Source organism: Anarhichas minor, unplaced genomic scaffold (assembly GCF_050575085.1).
Source record: "Anarhichas minor isolate MPS153535 unplaced genomic scaffold, ASM5057508v1 ptg000007l, whole genome shotgun sequence".
In the NCBI taxonomy this organism is placed as follows: domain Eukaryota; kingdom Metazoa; phylum Chordata; class Actinopteri; order Perciformes; family Anarhichadidae; genus Anarhichas; species Anarhichas minor.
Window position 1 is genome coordinate 15,123,622 of NW_027466453.1, and position 17,503 is coordinate 15,141,124.

The window sequence follows — 17,503 nt, forward strand, 5'->3', positions numbered from 1 at the left end:
CGAAGAGACTCAAGTGTGAGAAGAGAACACAGTGGAAGATGAATGCAGTTTTCTCTAATTAAAGCGAGTGATGGCTTACCATGATCACTATAAGCTATCATTCAGTCTGCGGGCCTAATGAGCCATTATCCCTGCACGTGCCAAGCATCAAGAGACTGCAGCGGCCATGTTTGTTTGTTTATTGCTCCATGTCGTGCTTTCGGTCGTTTTTCAATCCCCACTAAGAGGGTAACTAAGAGGGTAATTGAAATTACATACGTAAACCGAACACAAAAAAAAAACGCTTGACGAATGAAAGAACGTATCAAGTGATTAAGCTCGGTCAGCTACTTTGATTGGCTTCAAGAGCAGAAAAGGAATGGCTAATCAGTTCATTAAGTAGCCATGTAAGGGCAGTGTTCATTAGTAACATCCTGGCATTCCTCCAGACAGACCTTCACATGAAAAAGAGACACTGAGGCCTTGAAGCAAGTTTTTAGCTTCTTTTTTCTTTCCCACAGAGATGTGAGGTCCTGGTAAGTACTTCACAGAGAGACCAGAGTGCCGTGCGATGGAATGAAGACCGACTTTAGTTTGAAAAATATTTCAAGATTTGACCAAAGACTTGATGCAAATGCCTTTGCAAATTAACAATTCCCCGTATTTCTGTGGAGCAAACCAGGCGTGATGGGAACACACGCAGTTATAGCAAGTGAGTTTTAAATTGATCTACGCATGGCACAACAATAGCGCTGTGTGAGAACAGCTCATGACCTGTTACTTTACTCTTCATCAGAACCAGTTTACTTCCTGCTTTTTGCTCTGAGGCATCTCAAGATATTTTAGAAGTAATGGCTATAAACTCGCTGCAGTGAAACGACACATCCATTTATAACACAAGCGTGTAGCAGGGAGGTCATTAAATCTCGCACTGTCTCAGATTTATGCACATATAAATATACGTACATGGTTGCATTATGTATAGAATATCCCTGGTGGAGCTGCAGTACATACTGTAAAAGCCAACACAGAGGCCAAACAATTCCTCTGCCACCTTAATGTTTCCTTAAATCATGAAAGCAATTTAGTGAACTCAACGTGGCTTCTGCAATTTCTTTCACTGATTCCAAGTCTGCCATTTTATTTCTGCTGCTATTTTTATCACTCAAACTGGAGTGTTTGTGAACACGGCACAAGCAGCATCCTGTTTGTTTGTTTGCATCATTGCCCTCTACAAGTGCTCCCAAGGCATTCAGTGCACATTACTAACTTTGCTTCTTCCCCGGAGTCTTTGTGCTTTCTCGCCTCACAGGTTTCCATGGATCCTGGTTACATCTGGAACATGGCCCCGCCTCCTGCCACGGCCCTGCTGACACCCACTGCTACTATCATCATTATTATTAGTCACATTGCTTTTACTGATACCATTACTGCTTTTATTATCATTTTTATTCTTGTATCCACTGCTGCTGTTATTATTAGTAGACGTAATCTTTCCAACATTATTCTGCTTACTACTCTCATTATTTGAATCATTTATGTCATAAGCATTGAACATGTTTCTTCCTTTTTTCCTCCCCGTTAAAGGGGTTGGTTTTTTTTGGGGGGGGGCTGTACCGTTGTGAGGGTCTTGGGACAGATGATGTCGTATGTTGTACGGATTGTAAAGCCCTCTGAGGCAAATTTGTGATTTTGAATTTGTGATTGAAAATGAATAGCACTCTGTTGAAGAATGCAGTGGCAGCAGGGGAGCTCAAATATTGACGGCACTAGTTGTTGGTTTAATACACGTAAACCTCTCCACGCTAATGACACAGCTGAGTGGATCTCTGACTGTATTCATTCGATCAGACAATACGGCGGTGGTCGTTGCAGACACACCTGGCGGAGATCTGCACTCTACCGAATGCACCTTTTTCAGTTGTGGGTGAGATTGTGTGTAACCAGTCACTGACGCTGTGTCCTCTCCTTCTGCTCTATAATTATCTATATTTAATGTCAGATTTCATTAAAAAACCGGAAGAGATGTTTCACAACGATTTCATGTCGGTTTGAGTTTAAAAACATTCTGCACCATCTCGCCATAAACCGCAGCAGCACATTAATATACCACACAACTCCAAGGCAGCGTTCAGTGTGGTTATGTTTTATCAAACTGTTAAGCAGTGATGATTATGCACTTAGTAATTTTCTTCACTCTGTGTAACAGCCCTCCGCAGACATCTCCCACACACTCTTCCGTATGCTAACCTGACACTCGTGCTGAATTCACAAAACACCGATTAGTGAAAATGAAGCAGACATCCAATTACATAGTGAGAGAACAGCAAGTATTCAGGCATATGAAGACAAACGGATGGACTGACACATTCCTTCCTTCATACTTCATGTTTCACACACATGAGTGGAGATTTATTTAGGAAAAGTAGGTCATGGTCTGCTGAATCTAGGCTGAACCGAACTAGAGCTTGTTGATATTGCTGCATACTGAATTTTGCATAAAAAAGGGTCAATATATCGTCTAACTTTACAGGTCATTGTTTTTCTATCCACATGGTGGCTGAGCTTGTAGTTTTTAGATCCTTCAACATGATATCTCTTTTAACAAATCAGTAACTGCAGGTTGCCATGTAATTAATCACAATCCATCGCTGTGACGTACACAATCCACCAGTATATCATCATCATATTATATGGACATATTTTGTGACTATGACTTAATGTAGGGTTGGAGACATTACATGGGCTGTTTTTTGTGATTTATTCATGTTGGAACCAACTGTGTGAGTCAGCAACAATAAATGTGCTTTACAAATGATGGCGAAGAGGAACCATCCCCCTCACTGAGGCAGAGGCTCTGCAGTCTGGGGGGGGGGGGGGCTGGATGAGCTGATGGATGAATGTGTGTGATGTCTGGGGTAAAAGTAAGTATTTCACCTGAACTCCTCTGGCAGCTGGAGCTTGCTGTCAGCCTGCAGCACCACGGCGAAGTGGAGATGTAGCTCTACCCAGTTTTGATAAAAAATCATGACACAGAACTTTTCTCTTATTTTTGAAAGTGGGCAGGGGGGGGGGGGGGGGGGTGCTCTTACAGCAAGCAATAGAGGTAGCCACGTAGTGAAATACAACTTTATAGAACGGCCCCACAACTAGGTCTCTAGGTAATAAAACAAACTCGAAAATGTTCACAGTTAAATCTTTCACAGTAACGATGTTAAGTTCATAAGATTTATTTTCATGAGCTATTTTCTGATCTATTTTCCTATAACTAAAGACCCACAGCCAATACGCTGTAGACTCCACCGGGACATACTGTCACTACTGTTGTTGTTGTTAAGCTGTTAAAATGATGTTAATATTTTTTTTAAAAAAGCTTATTATGTGATAACATTTTGGGCCACTTTGTCAAGTATCTCCATTGTGTTTTGTTCAATTGTGAGTTTTGAGAGACACCCACATGAGATACATTGGGCTGATACGTTGTGAAATACAGCAGTAATAGTTTGTTGATGGCGATGACAATATGAGAGGCGTAAGAATGAAAGAACAAAGCTTAAAAGGTTCAAGACATCTTTTTGATTGAGGAAACTAAATCTTTTTTTATTGAAAAATCTGACTCAAAAGCTGCACTCGGGGGAAATAAAGAGGAATTAGCTCTAAGAGTTATTGTTTGCACCCTGTGTGGACAAAGGATTACAGGCCAGAGGGATGGAGCCCCTGAAGTGAGTCTGGAGGTGGGACATTGGTGGGATAGAGAGCGAAGCAAACTGGGTCAGAGAACAAAGGAAAGGGAGGTGGTAGAGGTTCTATGGAAGTTGCAAATATGCCTCGTCTGCTGCGATGTGTTGCAAAACATATTGAAGATCTAGCATTGCACACTCTGTTCTAAAATCTCTTTTATTAATAAACATTTTGAACATAATCACTGGCTTGCGTGGCTGTGGAGGTATTTCACACGCAGCCAGAAAACAACCCAGTTCCCATCACGTATCATTGTCCACCCTGTGAATCATCTTTGACTGTAATATATCAACAGTATCTATTCTAATACTTACAGTATCTTGGAGATAACAAAGGACAACTCTCATCTGTACAGCTGTGCCTGCTGCTGCTGCATTCATCTGACTTGGTCCTGATACAGTGCGCTTTGTTTCCATGTGATGGAATAAGTAAGTGCGCAAAGAGTGGAGAATGACGGGGGGGGGGAGAGATTTACCAAAAAAAACAAAACATCGGACCAGATATAGAAAGTTCAGGTGCTATCAGTTTTAGAGTTTGTTCAGCACACTGCTGAGGTTTCTGAATAATTCACTGGGTGCTTAAATAGCTCCATGCTTCAGGTACTGCGAGGTTGGGGCGGCACAGGCTGCGAGGCTTGCTTATCGGGCACAGACAGAAACACGCACAGGCAGAGCTGGGAGTTGCTTTAATTGGTCGAACGAGCTCAAATGAGATTAATCTGCTTTCTCGGTGCTCTTCTCTTGTGTCATTTGCTTTCATGCGTTCACTCTGCTATCTGTCTTTGTTGCTTGTTTTTATTCTTAATCATCCATGCGTCATCTTTTTTTCTAATTTTAATTTTCCTCCACTGTCTAAATTTGCATTTTGTTTTGTAGTTGTCTGCCTTGTTGTCCCTCTCGCCACTTTCTTTCATTCTTTTTTTCCTCCACCTCTCTTCCTTCACGCTACCCCTATCTGGTCTCTGTGTGACCATTAATAATGCAACAAAGCTGGGGTTCTTTGGAACTCATTTTAAAGTGTTTGTTTTTGCATTGACGTCCAAAACACAAGCGCTCCTTAGAAGCAATCTTGTAATAATGTGCTACTGCTGATAGTATTCAACTACAAAGACAACCAAGCTTGAGCTTTGGGCTCTTCCTGTTATAACAGCATTTATTAGTGAAATGGAAAGGAAGTGAGGTTTTTTTTTTTGCTTTATTGGCGTATGTATTTGAGAAATAATATAGATAGATAGAGAGCCTTCGGGTCGACTAGCTGCAGGCTTTTACTGAACAACTGTATACACAAAAAAGGGGGGAGGTGTAGATTTGGAATTTGCATGTGAGCACATTACACTGCATGGCGCCAGCTGAGGTTTTTTATAACATAGATGGTGATGACCTAGGTGTTCAAGGTGATAATATCTTCAATATTCACTTGAAATACAATTCTCTCTCAGTAATAATTGATGACTGTGGTTTCGCATGATTTGGCTGAGAAACCATCCACTCTCCTGGCTCATGTATGTATGTATCTACATGCATGTCAGTCTCTGATCATTACATTTCCTTTTGCACTGACCTGGCACAGTAACCAGGATGATACCTAATCAACAGCAGCTTTTGTGTCAGCGTTACTACTCTTGCAATGCTGACTGAACTGAACAGATGCCAGATATTCCTGTTTGGCTGTGATTATATTGGCATCCCTGTTAATTTTACAAATTAACAAAATTGAATCACCCATGATTTGATTATGACAATGTTTATCAAAAGAACTAGGCGCCTTTTCACGGGGGACATTTTGTCATCCCTGGGAAATCACAGGGGTAAATAGTACAATTAATGACGGCTGCATTCCATTTAGCTGCTTCAACGTCAGGGTCCTGGTATTGTGCACGCTGGCATTTATTATTTAAAAAAAAACATTCAGCTTTATATTAATATCTTTCATGGCAAACTTATTCAGTTTAAAAAAAAAGTGCTTCAGGCAAAAGTCAATTACGCAGCGTAGTTACTACTGCTGCTGCCTTTTCAGGTTAATCTTATATGCTGGTGGTGCCATGCTGTCCAACATTTCACATCACATGCATTTCAGTCCACATACTGTATTTCCCCTAAATACTGGTGGGTCCAATGCCATATTAATGTGGTAAACATGGGCTAAAGATACTGTTTTAACTGCAATTTTCACTAGTTTAACTTTTAGTCGTGAAGAAATACTTTGCAGGGAAAGGTTAAACTATTTCCACTTCAAGCTCCTGCCATCTGGAATTTTTTGTTGTTGTTCGGGGCTTTGCACACCTGTTCATTTGTGTTAGTACTCTATCCGTCCCACTGAGTGGGAGTAAGCAGCTGAATTTGTCACTTTATCTATTCATATTTTAGTTTGTTGTAGGAGTTGGGTAGCATCAGTGTGGTCATATACTCCTCCCTCTCTCACGGTGTGTAGTAATGTTGTCAATGAGACTTGCAGATGAAGTTTGAAGACACATTTTCCGAAACAATAGAAGCCATTACATAGATCTCAGTCGCCTGCAAAAAAGAAAATCAGCCGTGACTCGGCTTTCAAACCCACTTGATTTTTTCTTGCACGCTCACCCAGAGTGAGAAAGAGAGGGGAAGAGCAGATAGTGTCTTCTAAGATCATCAGAACATCAATGACTTGTCACGCAGCCGTCCCCTTCTGTCAGCCCACAGCGGTTTAGGAGCCACAGAAGTCTTCCCAGTAGCAGTCGCAGACAATGATAGCAGGCTGTTCTCATAGGGAGCGAGAACATCAAATAGGCCTACAGATTTAAGCACCTACACAAACACGGTGACTCAGTGTTAAGTCCCATATTTTTCCTCAGACCCACACAAAGAGCTCGGTGGCAGAAGAAGGTCTCCCTTCAAGCGTCAAAACAGCAAAATCCACAGCAATGCGCCCAGTCAGGGACACGGCAACAACACACACTGAAGAAAAAGTGAGAGCTCAGAGAGGAAACTGATACTTCCACAGTGTCAGGGAGTTTCCAAAGAAATTCTCCAAACTCACTACTTGAGAAACTGATTTTTTTTTTCGAGTTTAAAATAAGCAGCGTTACTATTGGTGGTTCATTTTAACCACAAGCTAGAATTATCACCTCACAGTTGTTTGTATCCGCCAACTTGTCAAGTTGCAGTGTTGGTGGGGTTACTTTTGAAATGTAATAGGTTACAGATTACTGTTAAAAATGTCAAAAAAGTAATGCAACTATTTTAATTGCTTCATGTACAGATACATTTATTTTGTAATGTAACTACATAACTACTTCACATGTAAACAGTAACTCCCAAAAGATCTTACTGCAGTATGATCCCATAAAACTTTCGCATCAGAGCATTTCCAGTGACATGTTCGGCATTCAATGCTCCTGCTGTATCATCACCACAAGCTTTGAAACATGTATGGCTCATTGAGAATTTGTCAAAAGGTACAAATGTGTGTTTACAAATCAATTTGTTTTAAGGCTTTTCTATAATCAAGTGTCAATCCCCTATTAGTAGTGCAGGGTTGCACCATATTAATTAGCACAGATATCAACCGTATTAAGCAGATTGGGGTGTGACTGATACACATTACATACCGTGTCTACGTATTCACGTGTTTCCGGTATCACTTAAATTCCTTCAATCACAGACAGCTGCAGACTCGTTTTTTTTGTGCCACAGCAGTTCAGTTTCTGGCCTCATGTTACCTCATAAAAAATCATGTCAGCTCTACATGGTGAAGTGCACAGATTTTAAATTTGGGAAAAGAGAGCACGGGTATTAGATTTGTACTCAATATCAGCACAAACCCTGAGTCGAGGTATCAAAATGTGTATCAGGAGGAAAAAGAAGGATTGGTGCTACCATAGCAATCTCCCTCTTATTTTTATTCTCGTTTCCACACTATTTTTATGGCACATGAAAACAACAATAACAATAATCTCGGCCTATTGGCAATACATCTTCTTTTAACAATCGTCTTTAAAACAAAGGACAAAATGTCCCAGCAGTTAGGCTGGGTGATTCTGTTGGTCCCTTAATATGATATATATCTAACCTTGTGCAACAAGCAAAGTGGAGAATTATCAGTGTTTCTTGCTGTAAGGACATGAAAAACATAAAGCTTAAATGGTTTGATGTGTTGAACTGCCCCGTTTTCTCTGACCTCATTATTTCAAACCATTCAAAGGCTGCATATTTCTTTTTTTCAGAGGCATCGCAACAGCCTCCATCAATGAGTCATTAAATAGACACTATAGCACGGTGCCCATTCAAAATGTGGATGTTCAGAACAGACCCGTGGTATTGTTGCTTGGGGATTTCTCCACAACCACACACAAGCGGTCAATGAGCCGCGGGGCTGCCCTGAAGCCCCGCCCCCGAGCGCTGTTTGCTTTGTTCTTCTAAGTTTATTAATATTGAACGTGTCACGTGACACTGCACTCCCTTGGGCTCCCATAATTACACCCGCCAAGTGGGAAGTAGATCAAATTAGCAAGAACACACCGACAGACATGAATTCCTCGCTTTAGAGTATGATGAAGTAGACACTCCATAACTTAGCAATAACTCTGGATAAATGAAAATGCACTTCATACTAAAGAGTAAACCAGACCACTCAGCAGCAGTGTATGTGCATTTTTCATGGATACATGCTGCATGTGGAGACCGCTTAGCCGGCAGCAAGTTGAGAAACAGTCGAACACAGCCAGCAGAGAGCAGAAGGCAAAGTCAAGAGTGCAAACAAAGAAGTTCTACATATTCAGAGGATTGTCTCCTGAATTAATAAGAAAGAAAGTCAGGGAGGGCACTTCATTTGCCGACGATAAATAAGGCAGCTAGTCAAATACTGTTTTGATTCAATGTCATTGTCATTGTATCATGCATCTTCCACGGAGGGATACAAATGTCTAAAAAAACAAACAGCTTCACAGTATGTGTCACTCAGCCTGCAGTCACATAGAAGAATTTCAAACAGGTGAGAGTCAAACCGACAAAAGAAAATGAGCACTGAGGTTTGCTGTGTGGTGAATAAAAAAACACAGCAACAGGCGGAATGTGCGAACGCTTTGAGACGCATGTGTGTGAGTGTGTACACAACTGTGGGTAAAATTAGGAATTAGAAAAGAAAGGAGAGAGGGGAATGTTTGCATTCCGCGTGGGTCAGTGCGCAGAATCCCTCCCTGTTCTCCTCTGAGACTGCTGTAAAAGAATATCTGATGTGGATGCAGAGAGTGAGGGAGAGGCTGAGAGGACAAAAAGAATACTATATCACCGTGGCGGTCAGAGCCAGTGGGTGTTATTTTAATGCCAAGTGACTCCAAAAAAACCCAATTCAAAACATACAGATGTGCTTGCACACCTGCAACCAGAGGAAGGGAGAGAGACAGCCGGGGATAGAGAAAGAGGAAGAAACAGAAACTGCTTCTCCGAATTATTTCTCCGCTGTGTCATTAGCCTTCGGCCTCCGACACTTCTCTGGAGACGAAGGAGAGACGGCGTCATCTCATGTGAGCTACAAAAGCCACATCATTGGCTGGTTTACTGCCCCCACAGAGCATGTAGCGCATCATAACGTAGACCCAACTAATAGATGATCTAATTCGTTGTGCGACTATTTTTATAAAGTACTGCGAACATACAGGAGCAGAGACGGAAAACATGTTTTTCAGAGAAAACAATGGCAACAAGACTATTTAAATAACAAATCACCACTTAAGGGGCAATTCTAAGTGTTTAAAGAGAAACACCTGCTAACAAACCATAGGATGCGTCAGTACAATGTGGCATCACTGTTCAGAGGTGCAGCGAAACACTGCTTTTCAGTCTTCTGGTAAAGGCTTTTTTTGTAAGCGTGTGTCTCTTGGCATGTTGCTAAAACAAAGCTCCTCAGCATTAATTGTGGTCAAAATCTTGACAGGGAACCTTCAAGGTGCTCTTTAAGAAGTAACAGTTCAGTTTGCCATCAAGATTGACTGAGGCTCAAGCTATTATCAGGCTCACATGGGATTGGAACATATAATTAATGTCTGCAGGCACAAGGCCTAGATGAGCTTTAAAACTCATCAGGTCTGTGCTAAAATCCATTTCCAAAGAGACAGGCAACCAGTGAAGTGTAACTAGGATATGTGTAATTAGGTTCTCCCTGTCAGGACTGCATTCTGAAGATGAGGAATGATAAAAGCATGGATTACTTTCTCCATGTTGGCAAAGATTAGGTTTCATTTTGGACGGACCTCTCACAAGCAGAATGCGTTCTTCACCTGCTTATCAAACAGGAGTTCTAGTCGTAGTTTTCAGTCATGTGACTGGCGCCGAGACCTGGAGGGCAAAACAATGTTCCAACATGGCGGCTTACACTGTGAACTCGATGGAGCTACCGCACAAGCCTGTCACGTTTCTTTGCTTTGACAAACAAACTGAAAATCGTAGGCACGTTTGATCCAAATACAGCAACCGCTGCAGTGTTTCAATCATTATAAACAGCTAAGTCAAGATGAAAGCGTACAAAAGCTCAGACAGTTATCTGTTTTTTTCCATCTAGATGAGTCAATGCCGACCGAGAGGTGAAAGACAAGAAATTCTTCATCGTCAAAGTGAAGATGTGAGCTAATTAGCTACCTGATGTTGGACACAGCTTAGTGTGAGCAGAGAAACAATGTGTAGAGTCAGCATATTTTCCACATCTAACTCTGGGAATTAAGGGCTTATTTCAACCGAACCAGAGTCGGTGATTGTTGGAACAGTGGAAAGACTAACCAAGACAGTTTTGATGAGTTTTAATTTGTTCCTGTCAGTGTAGTTTTGTAGCATTGAGGAGAGCATATCAATTGTATCTTTTGTATGTTATCAAATCATAATAAGTTTCAAAATCCCTGTTTATTTTTGTTATTTTTTAATAGGCCTACATTTTCTAATTCGGACAAGCAAGTTGGGCTTTTAGGCAAGCGAAAGACTGACCCTTTGGAAAGTGACTAAAAAAAGCTTATTTTTCACATCCACTTGCCCAAACACAGTGTACACAGTGTCACGTGCACTATTAACTACTGCTTCAGTTTAAATGACCCACCACTGACAGCCTGGAGAAGCAAGGATCGGTGCGATTCGATTTGTAAACCTTCATTGGTAACCCGTTGCTTTCACAATATAGATCAAAATCCTCCCTTTGGCATACAAAGCACTCGTTGCTCTGGCTTCACAGAACATCTCTGACAAGCTGTCGGCTTATAACTGAAGCAGATCTCTCTGTTCACAAGGTGGAGATCGCCATGTGCCCGGAGCACTTTCTCAGTCCGGTGAGATGTTTTTTTTTTAGTATTTACGCACCTAAAGAATGGAACAGTTTGCCTGCTCACCTAAAACTTGCTCCAACACTGTTGTCTTTCAAATCCCAACTAAAGACCTTCCTTTTCCCCTTCATCATTTCCTCATGAATGAACACACCGTATTAGTGTGGTATGCTGACGTGAAAACTATGAATATAGTTAAGAAGAAATGTCTAATTACTAGTCTAAATAATCTCCCCCTAAGGCATTTGAACGGAATGGACAACTTTGACATCCGTCTGTTGTTAACGTTGTCAATTAAAAATGACACAGTCAGCCAGCCTGAGGCACTGTGGTCTGCTGCTCCTCGTCATCGGTATTCTTGTATTGTGTTTGCGAACGTGGCGAACCCTTTGTGTCCGACTTTAAACGGACGGATACTCGATCAAAGGAATTTCTGCAAATAACTTTTTTTCCACTTATTCTCCATTGTGAAAGCTTTGACAGACAAACTGAAGAAAGTGAATTACACTTTGCTCATGAATAGTTTTCAAGGCTCACAAGGCCTTGAAAACCGTTAAGATTTTGTGTGAAATGTTAGGCTTCAAACGTTTCCAAATAGAATGGATAGCATAAAACGGCTTAAAATTAATTGAAACTGATTCGCTAGTGAATGTGGAGACTCTGTAAATTGGTTGTCCTTCATGCGAAGCAGTGACTCACAATGGCACTTATATCTAATTATAGCTATCAATGACCGAAAAATAGAAAATAAAAAACATCGACCCCACCCCACCACGATTCCACCACCATATGGTGCTTGATATCAGATATTTTACTTAACTAATTGGTCATCATCTCTGCACAGCGTGGGCTATCTGCTCAAGACAAATTAACAAGTAGAGGCACATCTGTGTCACCACATTATCGCCTGATTTCTGGGATACATTCCACTCCATTTGTTTTACATGGCACAGCTGTCTTAAATCTGGGTGTTGCCAAATCCTCTCCCAGCCAGAGAAAATCTGTGGCTCACGGATGAAAAGGTAGAGGAGAAAGTGAGGGTTTTGCCGTGACATTTTCCAGAGGGGCATCACGCTTATGATAGGCAATTAGTGTGACGGGATTTCATATGGGAATTCCTAGGAGAGTTGCGAACGTAGTACGCTGATGTTTAGCAGTACGTGATTAAAGCTTCTTTATCTGGAACTAAAATCATTCAGAGTCAGTTCAATTGTATTCGATTAGGTGTCAGGTAACAGATTTCCATATTTCCTTTCTCCGTTTGCTGAAACAATAACTGGCATGCTTCACAGCTGAATGTGCTCCTGCAAAAACTCTGAGCCGTCACCCAGTCAGCTCCAGGCAAATTTGAATCACAGCAGCTAATGGATGACTCGGGTGTTTAGAGGGATGCTAGAGAGAGCAGCGAAATGCAACTGCAGCAATAACTACTACTTATAAAGTCACTTGGAGTAGTAGCAGCTTTAATATATTTCAAATGCTCCTTGAAGACTGGATTACTTGCCTGTACTCACTGTTTAAAATCACTTGTATTCATTGATTTAATGTGACTAATCTACAGCAGTGACTCTGATTATCTACACTATTATTATCTGGACTCATAATACTACTATGAAATGCATATGTAATACAACAAAACAATAAAAAAATAAAAGTGTGCCTTCTCACCTTAACTACCTTTGGTGTATCGTTGAAACAAAAACATGCGCTAACCATATTTTGGCAGGAAATATTAATTATTCAACTTTGTAGCAAAAGAGATTTGTGATATATATTGTTTTTCATACAAACGACTATATTAGAGATACATCAGTATCCACAGAAACCCTCAAACTCCAGCTACTCTGGTGCCCACCTCATCTCTGTCTTGTTTGTATGTGTGGTGAGCTGAAGATGTCATCACCACAAAAGAGCCACAACATCAACCACAGAGGTTGCCAAGAACACAGAGGCCCTCGGGGCCAACACACACACTGCAGAGAATCTGTACGCTGAATAATGTTTGCTCAAGGAAGTTCATACTTCCAGCCAACAAAAACACAAGTTCCACCCATCAACTTTACCTAGTGGGTGGTGCATAGTTACAAAATCATTTCACGACAGGTTAATAGCAGACCACCTCAAGGTGTCACTCAGAGAGAACCAGGACATTCTGATGTAGCGTTTCAAAATTAAGGTCTGGAACGAATTTGGAATTTTCGGAAGATACTTTTGTTGTCAGACGGAAATTGGATCAGTAAATCTCATTTTGTTTCGTTATATATACCACAGATTTAATAATGCAACATTTACATCAGCCCAGATTCAATTTTCTGAGCTGTTTATGTGCGGAGCCACAGTTCTTTGTTTATATTCTAGGGAATAATCACACTGGTCATGCATGTTAAGTGTCGCTGTGCTACTATGCTCTCAGACTTGGTGTCTCGGTCTGTGTAACCCAGCTGATAAAGATAACCAGCTCTCTGTTATTTAACTAGAGCAACACAAACATAACTCCTTGTGCTCACATCTTCTGAAGTCATTATCATTAATGTTTCTCAGAATGTAATTATTGCAGCAAACAGAAAACAATCAGGTCACGCAACAAAGACACTGAATTCTTCTCACATCAGAAGAAGCTACACCTAATTCCTCAATAGATTTAGCTCTCAATACAGCATGGTCCAAAAACTGCTGGGAAAAAAAGCATTGTGGGAAGTGTGCAACTCTGCAGACATATCTGACCATGTTACTATGGTAACATAGTGATATTTTGAGGTGAGATCTTGACCTTTTACTTGGATTGTGAGAACAGTGATCTAAGATCACAGACTGTGTGACATGACGTGGCACTTACATCCTGAGCTGTGTGTGTCAAAACTTAGATCATTCATCAACCAAGCAAAGTTAGAGAAGTCTAGTTGTCATCGTCTTTAGTCCCGTTCACACATGCAGTCTATCCCAGAAATGTTCAGGAACATTTCCTGCACGGCGTCATGGCAGCAGGGATCGATATTCATGGAAATCTGTGACCGAAAGGCCTAATAACATTTCAGGAGAAATGCCAGTACGGCTGTGTTGTGAATGAAAGCAGTAACATTATAAAGAGTTCATCTGACTAAAGACGCTTTCACCTGGAGCAAGCGAACCACAGAGACTCTGCTGATGACTGGCTGGTGCCTGCTGGGCCAGGCAGCTGTACACTTGCTTCAGACAACATCTGGCAACCTTACACATCCAGAAGGCCGTGTCTCAATTTCCTGTGTCCCCCGGGTGTGGACGCTGCCAGGCCTGCCCTCCCTTCTGAATCCTGAGCCCAGCCACGACCTGCTGCTGCTGGACCTGGAAAAACAGCCACAGTTGGCAGACAGCACCGGCAGTTATGATATTAAGAGACAGCAGCAGACCTTTTGAGATCCCGTTGAGCGGTCAGTTATTTGGGGCGGGTCCCAGAACTCGGCTGAGAATAGGAATGACCACAGAGTTCAGTATCATTGTCAATAAATGTCTGCTGCACTGGTTATTGCCTTTATATTGCTTACATTTCCTCATGGATTACACTGAATCTGGAGACATACTTTCTTGCACCTTAACTTCCTTATATTCTTCTAAAGAAATGTGAACTTGTGAAGTGAATTTATAATCTTTACAATTTGTAATCCTACATGTGTGATGTTTATTAAATTATGGTATGTGTCATGGTAGTTTATAACGGGTGGTGTAATGAGTTTTACTGAAATAAACTTGACTTCAGAAACGTGTTATCTGTGCCTGACACAAATAATTAACAGTTAATGGGAGTATTTCATGTTTTACTTTGATGTCTTATTCTATGATCAGGGTTGTATAACACTACAGTAGCTTCCTTTGCTGTGTGATGACTCCTTCAGGTATCAAATGTGTTACACTACACGACTACTCCATCTGTGAAAAATGTAAGAATCAACAGCATCACCCAGTTTCCATGGTGATCTTCTGCAACTTTGAGATCATAGCTCAAGCTCTTTAAAAACAAAGCCCTTCACTTAAGACGCTGTCGACATCTGAGCAAATCAGGACTGATGTGCCTGCTTGTTTTGAATCTTCAATCTAACCAGAGGTGATTCACGTCAGGGTGTCAGGTTCCATCAAAATCTGACTATTGGCGTCTCGGTTATCATGCCTCACACATGGACAGACTAATAAACCAACATTGCAGTGCAATGCTTATTTTTGTTGCTCAGAGGCTCAATGTTTCTCACAGAGTAAATCCAAGCGCTGCTGCAGGCAGCTGACTTCACTGCTCGTCATGTAGATTTGTATCAGCCTGCAATAAATAACTTCATACAGCAAATCAAGTGTGATTCTTGCGCATTCATGGGAGGTAATAAAGCACACGACCCGCCAGAAACACATAAACTGCCCCGCACAAACACTCACCTTCAAATGAGTCACTCTGCATCATCTTTGCAGAAATTTAGCATGAAGACTCGCGGGATGCACTGCTCTTACTTTTGAGGTTAATTGATTTTCAGTTGCTTAATTTGAAGTGGGAGCGTGTTTTTCTGATCGCAACGCTGAAAAGACGAGGCCTGCTTATCTCTCGGGGGTTGTACAGCGCGGTCCTCGAAATAGCTCTCCAAACATTGGCCTGTTATTAAAATACAGAAAGAGATTTCAAAAAAAAATAATAATCTCTCAAAATTTAATAATATCCCTTGTTGTGCTAAGGGGCCTGTCTGTGAGAGCTGAGTATATTACTCTCAACAATTGAGGCGTGAAGTGTTGGGTCACTGGAGGACTAACTGCATTCTGAGCATTTCAATTGCAGCAAGTTAGAAGTGTTTAATTGATTTCCTTGATTTTTTTGTTTTGTTGCTACTTTAACAGCAAAGCATGCGCACACAAATACACATGTGTTCATACACACACGCACTGACTCATTATGGCCAGGCGCTGATGGCATACCATGTGGCGTTTGTGGGCGGTCATTCTCTATGGCAGCAAGTGGATTGCATAATGGCAACCTGTGAGCCACCCTGTTTGTTTTCAGCTACGGACAAGTCATTGAGCTGTGTGTTTTGACAATGCCTTGTTTGGTATGGCTCTGCATCACAAAGCTCAAGAGGAGCCAACATGTCTTCAGTGACCTTTCCTTCACATGTTCCCACCCACCTCTTTCAAAGTGAGCACTTGAAGAGTCTGACGGCATTACCAAGACAGGAAGAGATTAAGTTATTTTCAATTTGAACTGGATGATCCTTTGCTCAATGCCATTCTGCACATCAAAGGAGTTGGCGGGCTATTGAACAAAGTCAATCTGAGCTTCTTTTTTTTTTTGAGAGAGAAGGCAGCTGTCCTACATCCAGCATGAAAGCTGCATAAAAAGCCAGTAATGATGCACATGTGGAGAAATGATTATCTAATTTCACATGGATGTGTCACGTAGCAAAGCAATTGGAAAGAGAAAAATTTGCCAATTCATTTACCAAGGCTAATCATTAGATGGCTGCATATCTGTGTTACAAAAACTTATGAGTCAAGTTCTGCTGCCTGAAAGGACGTTAGGGAGTGACAATAAACTCTCCCCAACATTTGATACAGAGCCTGTGCCAGTTATTATGTGGAATCTACAATGTGTGGGCCGGCAGCACAAACCACTCTGTGCCCATTCCCCTGCTACGCAACTCAGACTATGAGGTGACTACATTATCCTGTAAGCTACTAAGCTTCTAAACTGTGTGTCTCTAAATGACGCACGGAAAGTACGAGCCAGTATGTGAAATGGATAAATTTGAAACTTTATATGATGCTTTTCTCCCAAGGAAAAACGGATGCATTAGTCAGAAGTGTGAAGAGGAAGTAGTGTGACATTGCAGCCACAAAATCCCCGGATGAAAGTGGTTCGGGTGGTTGGATGGGTCAGTCAAATATTGGACTTTTACACAAGAGACTTTTTTGCTTCCTGTTTCTTACAGACAATAACAGCTGGTTTCTTTAACCGTGACCACAATCGTTCCCTGACGATAACCCGGTGGCTATCATTGTAACCTTAACAGAATATTTTAATCAAAACCACATTCTTTCCCTAACCCTAACCAAGTTGTTCAACCTAACTAAACATATGGTTAACAAAGCAGTCTTGGATCAAAAAATACAGAAATGAGTTATTAAGTTAACTGTTAGTATTGTTTCTGGACAATTTACAACTTTATAATCCTTGTATGGTAGCCCCTGCCATCAGTGTATCAATGGGTGTGAATGGGGTGAATGACATGTCGTGTAAAAGCGCTTTAGACTAGAAAGACGCTGTACAAATTCAAGTCCATTTATCATTGACGTGCATCCCAACATTTGCAGCTTTGCACAGCTCCAACCTCAGCAGGTCCAAACAGCCACATGACTGAAAACACCTGTGTGGGTGTGCAGGGCCTTTAAACTATGATAATGTATCATATTCTATAAGTTTATCAAATCATATTCGCATTTAAAGTCAAAATAACTGCAGCTGTTAAATACATGTAGTGAAGTAAAAGATACGCTACT